A 10,039-nucleotide genomic window follows, 5' to 3' on the forward strand; every position below is an offset into this window, starting at 1 on the left:
CCACCAAGATTGCTATTTAACTAGAATGAAAATATGTTGATAGTGATGTGAAAACAAACTCAATGCAAATGAAAATAAGAAAAGATAAAGGAGAAGCAAGTAAAAGATAGGGGAGGTAATCGACGATAAATAGGGTACCCGGATATTGTTCCGCCTAGGACAATCGTTTCAACTGCAAAACCCTCTATTATGCTTTCTAACTAATAAATTAATGAGTCGTGGAGATCCTTTAATACATGGTCCCAAATCTAATGTCATCCATGGCTAACTCTATACATGTCCCGGAGGAGAAATTGAATAACCTCTCAACCTCGCACTAGTATAGAATCGCAATGAGTTCTAGGGATTCCAAGTGATAAATCCTCTTCCTAGGTGTAGACATAACCATTTGGTCTAGGTGAAAGGTCCCTAGCCACAGCTAAGCCCTAGGTGCTAAAATCACTTCAACGCTTCACTCCGTTGCCTTTGCAACTAATCCCTAGCGGACGGTCATCCCTTAGCCCATTCACTCTACTATGACAGCAAAGAGCTCGAGGAAATGGAGGTAGAATAAATCACACCAGAGACGAAAGGGGACGCTCCGCTACCTCTCGACTCACCCTCTCAATCCTCTCCAATCTAGCTTTGTCTAACTCTCGCGGTGTGTCACTCACTCACAAGGGTTAGCAACAAGAACTCTCAATACTAGTGTCACTATAAGGGTGCATTCACTCAATCAAGCATACAAGATTGGAACTCAATTAAAACATCATTTAATTGAAATCATAATAAAAAGGTTTAATGAAATGAATACATCCTAGGCTTCACATATATGCAAGTATCCACTAGGGGTGTAGCTCTCCATAGAGCAAAATACAATAGATAATGAAATCGAAAGCAAAGAGGTGCAATCCATGAATGAAAACCCCCTTGTGGATCAGCCGTGCCTTCTTCAAAGAGCCCCTCGTCAGACCTAGGGTACACCTCGCCGGATCGGTACTGACGAAAGCTCCCCCAATAACTCTCTTCCGAAAGAAATGTGGTTGATAAGTGCATGTGTGATATGAATGCGAAGCATTCTTTCCTTGTGTTGAGCATTACTTTTCTTGGGTTTTTACACTAATATGTGTGTTTTTATATTACTTTTATGCAAGTAGGGTTGTGTGTTTACACTGTAGCATATACTGTAGCAGCACTGTTCGCTGCCGGCCGAGAAACCATTGAAGCAGAGAATCCACACGGGCGTGTGGAAATTATCCACGCCCGTATGGAAATTCCGCACGGGCACGTGGAGCATCCACGCCCGTGTATTCGCCTGATTCCAGCCCTATTTAAAGCCGATTCAGCCCCAATTTTGGTATTCTTTTCTCCATCTTTTCCCCAATTTGTGAGAGGGCTTCGGCTAGGGTTTCGAGGGGTATTATCCAAGGTTTTGGAGAGGTTCTACGGCTCCGACATCGTCATTCCTTAGGAAGAAGGTTGGTAGGGGAGCTTCCGTCGAGGCGTATCCTATACCAGACGAGGGAATCCTTGGACGATGAGTAGAGGACTTTCCACAAGACCATCGACATGACTATCGAGAGGGATTCTTTGCTTTTACATTTTATTTCATTGGTTGTACTTAGCTCCATGGAGAGCTAAACCCCTAGTGGGTACTCGAGTATTGTGAATCCTAGGATGTATTTGTTCCTTTGTACCTCTTTATTATGCTTTCAATAAATTGATGTTTATTGTGAGTTCCAACCTTGAATGCTTAATTGTATGAATATTTCCCCTAGAGTGATACTAGGTTTGAGAGTTCTTGTTGGTAACCTTGTGAGTGAGTGACACACCATGAGCGTTAGACAAAGCTAGGTTGGAGAGGGTTGAGAGGGTGAATCGAGAGGTACAGGAGCTTTCCTTTTCCCCTCTGGTGTGATAGATTCTACCTTCGTTCCTTGAGTTCTTTGTGGCTATAATAGAGTGAATGGTCTAAGGGATGAACTTCCGCTGGGGTTTAGTTGTGCGTGCAACAGATTGAAGCGTTGAGGTGATCTTAGTATCTAGGGCTTAATTGTGGTTAGGGACCTTCCACCTGGACCAAAGGGTTAGGTCTATAATTAGGAAGAGATTTATCACTTGGAATCCCTAAAGCTCATTGCAACCCTATCCGAGTGCGAGGTGTTGAGATTGTTCGATTTCTCCTCCGGGACATGTATAGAGTTAGCCATAGTTGACCTTAGATTTGGGACTATGTAATTATGGATTTCCATGACTCACCATTGCATTGATTAGGAAGCATAATAGAGGGTTCTTGTACTTGAAACAATTATGCTAGGCGGAGCATTATCCGGGTACCCTATCCTTATCGATTGCCTTACCCCCTTCTTTACTTTTGCTCTCTTGCTTGTTGCTTTTACTGTTGAGAATTGAATCATTGTCACACTCATTATCATTGATCTTTTACATAGCTAAGAATCAAATTAAGTATTTTTATTCTCTACTCCCTATGGATTCGATACCCGCTCACCTGGGATTATTACTTCGACAAACCCGTGTACTTGCGGGATATATGCAAGGGGACCTTGTCATGTTTTTGGTGCCGTTACTGGGTAATAGGCGTTTAGAGATACTTTGCACTTTGTTTTCTTAGCTATTTCACCACACATTCTATTTCATATCTTCTTATTCTATCATCGTTCTGATTTTCTTTTTCTTTCTTTTTGGTGTAGCTCCAGGTTATGACCTGAGGGAATCCATCAATATTGATTGAAGGAGAACCTGAGCTTGAACGTACACTTAGAAGAAAAGGGAAAGAACCTGTGGAAGAACAGCATAATTAAGCTGATTTGGAAGGTAAGGAATCTGAAAACATGGCAGGACAGAATGAGCAACAGCGAACACTATCTGACTATGCCAAACCTTCAGTGTTGGGGACACAATCGAGTATTGTGCGTCTCCCGATTACAGCTCAGAACTTCGAGCTAAAGCCGGCATTCATCCATATGGTGCAGCAGTCCACACAATTCAACGGTTTGGCTAATGAGGATCCAAATAGTCACATACAGAGCTTTCTCGAGGTGTGCGATATGCTGAAGATAAATGGTGTTACGGATGATGCCATCAAATTGAGAGCCTTCCCATTTTCCTTGAAGGGGAAAGCGAAGCAGTGGCTACACTCATTACCTAGAGCATCAATCACTACATGGGAGGAGATGGTAGAAGCTTTTCTAGCCCGTTATTTCCCTCCCGGAAAATCAGCAAAGCTTAGGAATGAGATCTCATCCTTTGTTCAGTTGGAATTGGAGTCTCTATTCGAGACATGGGAAAGGTTCAAGGAGCTCCTGAGAAAGTGTCCGCAACACGGATTCCCGGAGTGGATGATTGTTCAAACATTATACAATGGTTTAAACCTGAGCACAAGGCAACTCTTGGATGCGGTAGCAGGAGGCATCTTAGGTAGCAAAACCCCCGATGAGGCTCATCAATTGATTGAGAAAATGGGGTTAAATAGTTACCAATGGAATGCAAGAGAGAAGAAAAAAGTGGTCGGTATCAATAAAATTGATGCGGTAACCTCATTGGCGCTGCAAGCAGAGAGTTTGAGTATGAAGCTAGATCTCATAGCTTCGAATAGAGTTGCGGCCATGACCAATTGCACTGGTTGTGGTGGAGGACATGCTCCCTCCGATTGCCCGATCTCGATTAGTGATGTTTCTTCTGTGAAAAACATTGACTTTGTAGGTAATGGCATGAGTCCTCAAGGGAACCCATATAGCAATACTTATAATTCAGGTTGGAAGAATCATCCCAACTTTTCATGGAGTAATCAAGGAGCACAAAAGGCCATGGGGCCACCGGGTTTCCAACAACAACAACAAGCACCTCATCTGGAAAACAGAATTTAGGCTTGGAAACCCGAATGACGGATTTAGAGAAACACTTAGCTAGATTTGTTCAATCTGCAAATACACGGTTTTAATCAGTCGAGGCTACACTTCGCAACCACACTGCCTCTTTGTACAACCTTGAAAATCAGGTGGGGCAAATTCCGAAGTCTCTCTCCGAAAGGCCACATGGAAGTCTACCAAGCAATACGGAAACCAACCCTAGAGAACATATGAAGGCGATCACTTTGAGAAGTGGTCGTGAGGTTGATGGGAGGCTTACGAGTGAGAATCCTAAAGAACATGCACCCGAGGTTGTAGAGGTTGAGGAGGGAGCGAAGAAAGAGAATGAGGTGGCACCCCCACCTTTCAAGCCAAGAATCCCTTATCCCTCTAGATTGAAAAATGACCATGGGGATGAACAGTATAAGAAGTTCCTAAGTTTATTCAAGCAACTCCACATCAACATTCCTATTGTAGAGGCATTAGCTCAGATGCCTAAGTATGCGAAGTTCCTGAAAGACTTGTTGACTAACAAGAGGAAGTTAGAGGAGAGTGCTTCAGTGGTGCTAGATGTTTCATGCTTGGCGGTGTTGCAAAAGAACATGCCGAACAAGAAGAAAGACCCGCAAAGCTTCATCATTCTGTGTAACATAGGTAACTTAGTTGAGGAAATGACATTGGCGGATTTAGGGGCAAGTATCAACGTCATGCCATACACATTCTTCCAAAAGCTAGGCTTGGGAGAGCCTAGGCCTACTCGGATGACTTTACAATTGCCGGACTGAACGGTGCGACATTCGAGAGGTATCATTGAAGACATGCTTGTCAAGGTGGACAAGTACATTTTTCCGGTTGACTTCATAGTGCTAGATGTCGATGAGGATGCGGATATACCCTTGATACTTGGGAGACCGTTCTTGCGGACTTCCAAAGCATTGATTGACATGGACGGCGGAGAGCTTACATTGAGAGTTGGAGATGACAAACTCACTTACCGCCTTGCTGAAGCCATGCGGCATTCTCTCGATTTTGATGACACTTTGTATTTCCTAGACACTACTGATGAGCTTGTTGATGAATACATGCAGGAAATGTTCAACCCGGATCCATATGAAGGTTTGTTCGACCAAGAGGAGAGTAATGAAGAAGTAATGATGCTTGGGTCGACTGAAGAAGTAACATCTACCCTGGGGATATTGAAGAAGGTGCTCCGGAAAATGAAAAGGGCTAGGAGACGTCACCGAAAATACTCCAAGACTGTTGGAGACGCACATGAACTAAGAAGGTTGGATGAACAATTGCTAGGTGGTCCGAAGCCCGATAATACACCCTCTACCCTCAAGAGACTTTGCACATCATGCTTCCAAGCAATGGGTAAGAGGGCGACTTTCATTCATGAACCCCCGTGAGGTAAGACAAGATACGTCAAGCTACGTGACGGTAAACAAGCGCTTCTTGGGAGGCAACCCAAGTGTTTACTGTTTTCTTATCTTTTAGTTTAGTTCGTTTGCATTAATAAATCGTTAAGTGTTGATGTCTGAATTTTTAGATGCTTGTGCTGTAATTTTATTGTGGGTTTTTAAAGTCATCGTGTGCTTTATGAGGAATTGGCGAAAGTTTGGTTGTTTGGGTTCTATTTTGTGTTTTTCACTGGTAAAATTTGCATAATAAGGCCCGCTCTGAGTGTGTAAACATGTTCCGAAATTTTCTGCAGAACCTGCAGATTTTTCTAAGTCATCTAGAGAAAACACACGGGCGTGTGAAATTTCCACACGCCCGTGGGTGTATAATGCGAGCTCATCCAGAGAAGGCACAGGGGCGTAGGGCTGCCCCTGTGAATGACCATGTGACTGTCACACGCCCGTGGGTAATTTCCGCACGGGCGTGTGAATCCCTGCCGAGTTGGGCAGATTTTCCCGAGAGCGCACAGGGGCGTGGACTCGCCCCTGTGGGCGGCCTTGTGAACCACGCACGGGCGTGGGTAATTCCCGCATACCCGTGCGAAAATCTGCAGAGGAGTCTTTCCCATCCCGAGAAGACACAGGGGTATGTGACCACCCCTGTGAGTTAGGCATGTGAATGTCACGGCCGTGCGGAATTTCTGCACGGGCGTGTATAATATTTTTCTCGAATATCCAGCGAGGCCACAGGGGTATGCGTCTACCACTGCGAATCCTTCGTTTGAGGGCGCACGGGCGTGGACGATTCCCGCACGCCCACGTGGATCTCAAGAAGTTAAAAGATCGTCCGCTCTCCCAATACAACAGTCACACCTTTCTCCTCAAATAACCCTAAGCCGCCCAAAGAGCATTTTTCCGACATTCTTATCCCCTCCTACTGTCGTCCTCGACTCGATTGATTGCGCATTGTGTGGATTGTAGGGGTGTTTAGGTTCAGCTCACTGGTAGACCTTAATTTCCTCTCTTCTTCAATTTCATTTGAATCTAACTGATTACCCACGATTAAAATGGATAATACACACCGTCTTCTTGTTAAAATGGTTATGATTTGTCTTTAAGATGATCTGGAATTGAGATAGAGATTGTGGCATGGAGATTGGCTACAAGGGCCGTCCGTTTCCCACGCCCCGTGAATGTGCACGGGCGTGTGGAATTTTCGCACGGCCGTGTGTTGTTATCTTCCTGCAGTCTTAATGGAACTGATTGATTTTCTTTTTAATACATGCAAGTATGGCCACCAAATCGAAGAAAGCAGTTGCCAAACATCCTCGAAAGCCTGCCCCTGAGCTAAAAATCATGGAATTCACACTCCCTGCGCATAAAGCTCGGTTTGAGCGGTTAGAGAAGCTTAAGTTTGGTCAAACGCAAATCCCAGATGTTGGGTTACTTAGGAAGGTGCAGCTAGCGGATGACATGGCTGACGAGGTCGAGAAATTATTATTGGTTGGTAATTGGCACAATTTATTGAATATTCATGATCCTGCTATCCGCACACTCACTTTGGAGGTACTTGCTTCGTTTGAATTCGACCGCTCTTATGCTCATTTTGATAGTGTCGGCGCTATTCAGTTCAAAGCCCTTGGGCAACATCATAGTATGAGTGTGACACAGTTTTCCACTAGACTTGGTCTATATGATGAAGAGTATACTGAAACTGAGTATGAGAATCTTCCAATTGACATGTCGGGTCTATCTCCCATTGAGGCGTATACATTACTATGTGGAAAGGGGCGATATGAACAAGGAGTGTCTAAGGCCTCATGTTTATCTCGACCTAGTCACAGATATCTTCACACCATCATAAGCAGGTCAGTGAATGGTCACGCTGATACCACGGGAGTCATCAACAAGCAAGAGCTTCTGTACTTGTACTCCATGGTTCGGAACGAACCAGTCCATCTGGGGCATATTTTAGCGGAGTATCTGAATCATCAAGGACAATATCCCAGATTGGGTGTCATCTTCTCAGGTCCATATATTACCAGACTCATTGTCGGGATGGGTATGCGAGACAAAATCAACTGAACCGAGAAGGCGATAATACCAGCACCCCTTGGGTTAGAGACAATGAGGCTCATGGGGTTAGTCCGAAAATATTCAAATGGTGTTTATGTGCTGAACATACCATTCGAGGATGAAACTGGGGTATCTCAGCCCGCTCCCGAGCCCCAACCAGCACCGATGGAGACCGAGACACCTCCAGTGGTAGAGGAACCACCCCCCGTGCGTACGTTTCCACCATCTCGAGCCCATGATCATTTTGAGAGGCTCGAGAGAGCTTTGGGAGTGATACGGGCAGAGGTGGCTGAGGCTCGAGCAGAGATTGCCGAGATTAGGGCTACGCAAGCTACTCAGTACACAGACTTCTTTGCACGTTTCGACGTGTTACAGCAGATTTTAGAGCGAGACGTCGCCTCATCATTTTTATTGTGGCTGAGGACTCCTCCGGTCCCTTCAGTTCCTCTAGCACGTCCATCCTCTACCCCAGCATCGGTAGACCCACTATGTGCTTCACCGAAAGAAATTGCAGCAGACCGTGCCACCGAGAGCTACACTAGCACTTGATTTTCCTTTCCTTTACTTTCTTGCATTTTATTTTTATTTTTCTTTTTCTTAGACTTGTTCACTCAGAAAGGATTCTCCTTCTGAGTTTATTTTCATTTTTGCATTATCGAGTTGTATTCATTGCTTCATCTTTTATATACACTCGATTTTTTTTGTCTTTATTGAGCTTCAATGAACCCCCTCGTGTATGCGTGCAGATGGTCTTGTCTTCTTCGGAATTGAAACTTAGTCATGGGCACCGCCAAGGTACTGAGGTACTTGGCCGTGTGAGCTTCACAACACGTTGGAACACTACTCCCAACGAACTAGCTTCATCAAACTTCACACTAGGAGTCAGGGGAGTATTGTTTTGATTGCTTCTCCCACATTTGCTTTTGAATGATTTATATTTTGAGTGAGCTTGCATGTGTACATTGGGGACAATGTACAACTTAAGTGTGGGGGGGAGTTTCATAGTGCACACATCTTTTCTATTGTTCTTGATTGTTATATGCTCACATAGCCAATGGTGGTTCACCTTAGTTGCAAGCATTGTATTCTTGAGTTTAGGAGAATTTCTAACATTGAATGTTTTCATGCTCTAGTCCTTGCTTGAATTTCTAGGAATTTTTGCCCGATTTACAATTAGTGCACTACTCACTCTTTGAACTCTATTGGAAACTCATGTTCGATGTTAAAGGGACTAGTTAGGTTTATTTTCTTGTGCTAAATTCTGAAAAAAAAAAGGAACAAAATAGTTTTATTGTTTATTTGTGCTTGTTGGGTGGAAAGAGCTACCACCTATGACGTATGAAGCTACTCTCATAAGTCGGATACTAGCTATGCCCTAATGAGAGAAAGAGCTATCTCATAGGATGAGTGAAAGCTACCACTCGGGTAGAAAGAGCTACCACCTCGAAAGTGTGTAAGCCACCTTAGCAGCCGCTTTGGAAAGGGCTACCTTAGAGGATGTGTGAAGCTACTACCATCTTTGAAATTGTTGTCACTTGTGTAGTTAAATAAGTCCCTTATATTTAGAGATTTGAGGAGTATACCTTGGGTTGATTTGAGTGAGTCCACACACTTTCACGATTTCAGGTTTGTTGTGTTTTTTATTCAAGTTTTTATCTAGAGTTTTGATTTTTCACATTTAGTGTTGAAATTTCCCTCACTTGTAGAATGCTCTCTTTGAATACTTTGGTGAACCTAAGGCTAAGCACTTCCAATATTTTCTTCATTGATGCACAGAATGTTTAATTTTTGCTTGAGGACAAGCAAAAGCTTAAGTGTGGGGGAGTTAGATAAGTGCTTGTGTGATATGAATGCGAAGCATTCTTTCCTTATGTTGAGAATTACTTTTCTTGGGTTTTTACACTAATATGTGTGTTTTTATGTTAATTTTATGCATGTAGGGTTGTGAGGCCGAGTATGAAGGAAATAGGCTAATGTGGATCATAATGCACCAATTTTGTAGGAAATCTTGCTAAGGTTCAAACGCGAAGACATAGGTCAAGTGTGAGATGCTAGAGTGTGTGCCAACCTCCTCGTATTCGAGTGAGAACATCCATTGAAGCTAGAGTGTGTGCCAACCTCCTCGCATATACTGTAGCAGCATTGTTCACATCCCGCCGAGAAACCATTGAAGCAGAGAATCCACACGGGCATGTGGAAATTATCCACGCCCGTATGGAAATTCTGCACGGGCACGTGGAGCATCCACGCCCGTGTAGTCGCCCTATTCCAGCCCTATTTAAAGCCGATTCAGCCCCGATTTTGGTATTCTTTTCTCCATCTTTTCCCCAACTTGCGAGAGGGCTTTGGCTAGGGTTTCAAGGGGTATTGCCCAAGGTTTTGGAGAGGTTCTATGGCTCTGACATCATCATTCCTTAGGAAGAAGGTTGGTAGGGGAGCTTCCGTCGTGGTGTATCCTATACAGGACGAGGGAATCCTTGGACGACGAGTAGAGGACTTTCCACAAGACCATCGACAAGACTATCGAGGGGTTTCTTTATGGATTCTTTGCTTTTACATTCTATTTCATTGATTGTACTTAGCTCCATGGAGGGCTAAACCCCTAGTGGGTACTCCGGTATTGTGAACCCTAAGATGTATTTATTTCTTTGAACCTCTTTATTATGCTTTCAATAAATTGATGTTTATTGTGAGTTCCAACTTTGAATGCTTGAT

The 10,039-nt window shown here is 43.9% G+C and overlaps 1 non-coding gene across 1 annotated transcript; it reads right to left on the bottom strand.

Moving 5' to 3' along the window:
- Positions 1 to 3,221: 3,221 nt before the first annotated feature.
- On the bottom strand, positions 3,222 to 3,328 carry LOC120266693. The gene has a single exon (XR_005538248.1). It is a non-coding gene; the product is annotated as a small nucleolar RNA R71 (small nucleolar RNA).
- Positions 3,329 to 10,039: the final 6,711 nt, after the last annotated feature.

This window comes from Dioscorea cayenensis, chromosome 1 (genome assembly GCF_009730915.1).
Source record: "Dioscorea cayenensis subsp. rotundata cultivar TDr96_F1 chromosome 1, TDr96_F1_v2_PseudoChromosome.rev07_lg8_w22 25.fasta, whole genome shotgun sequence".
Classification (NCBI taxonomy): domain Eukaryota; kingdom Viridiplantae; phylum Streptophyta; class Magnoliopsida; order Dioscoreales; family Dioscoreaceae; genus Dioscorea; species Dioscorea cayenensis.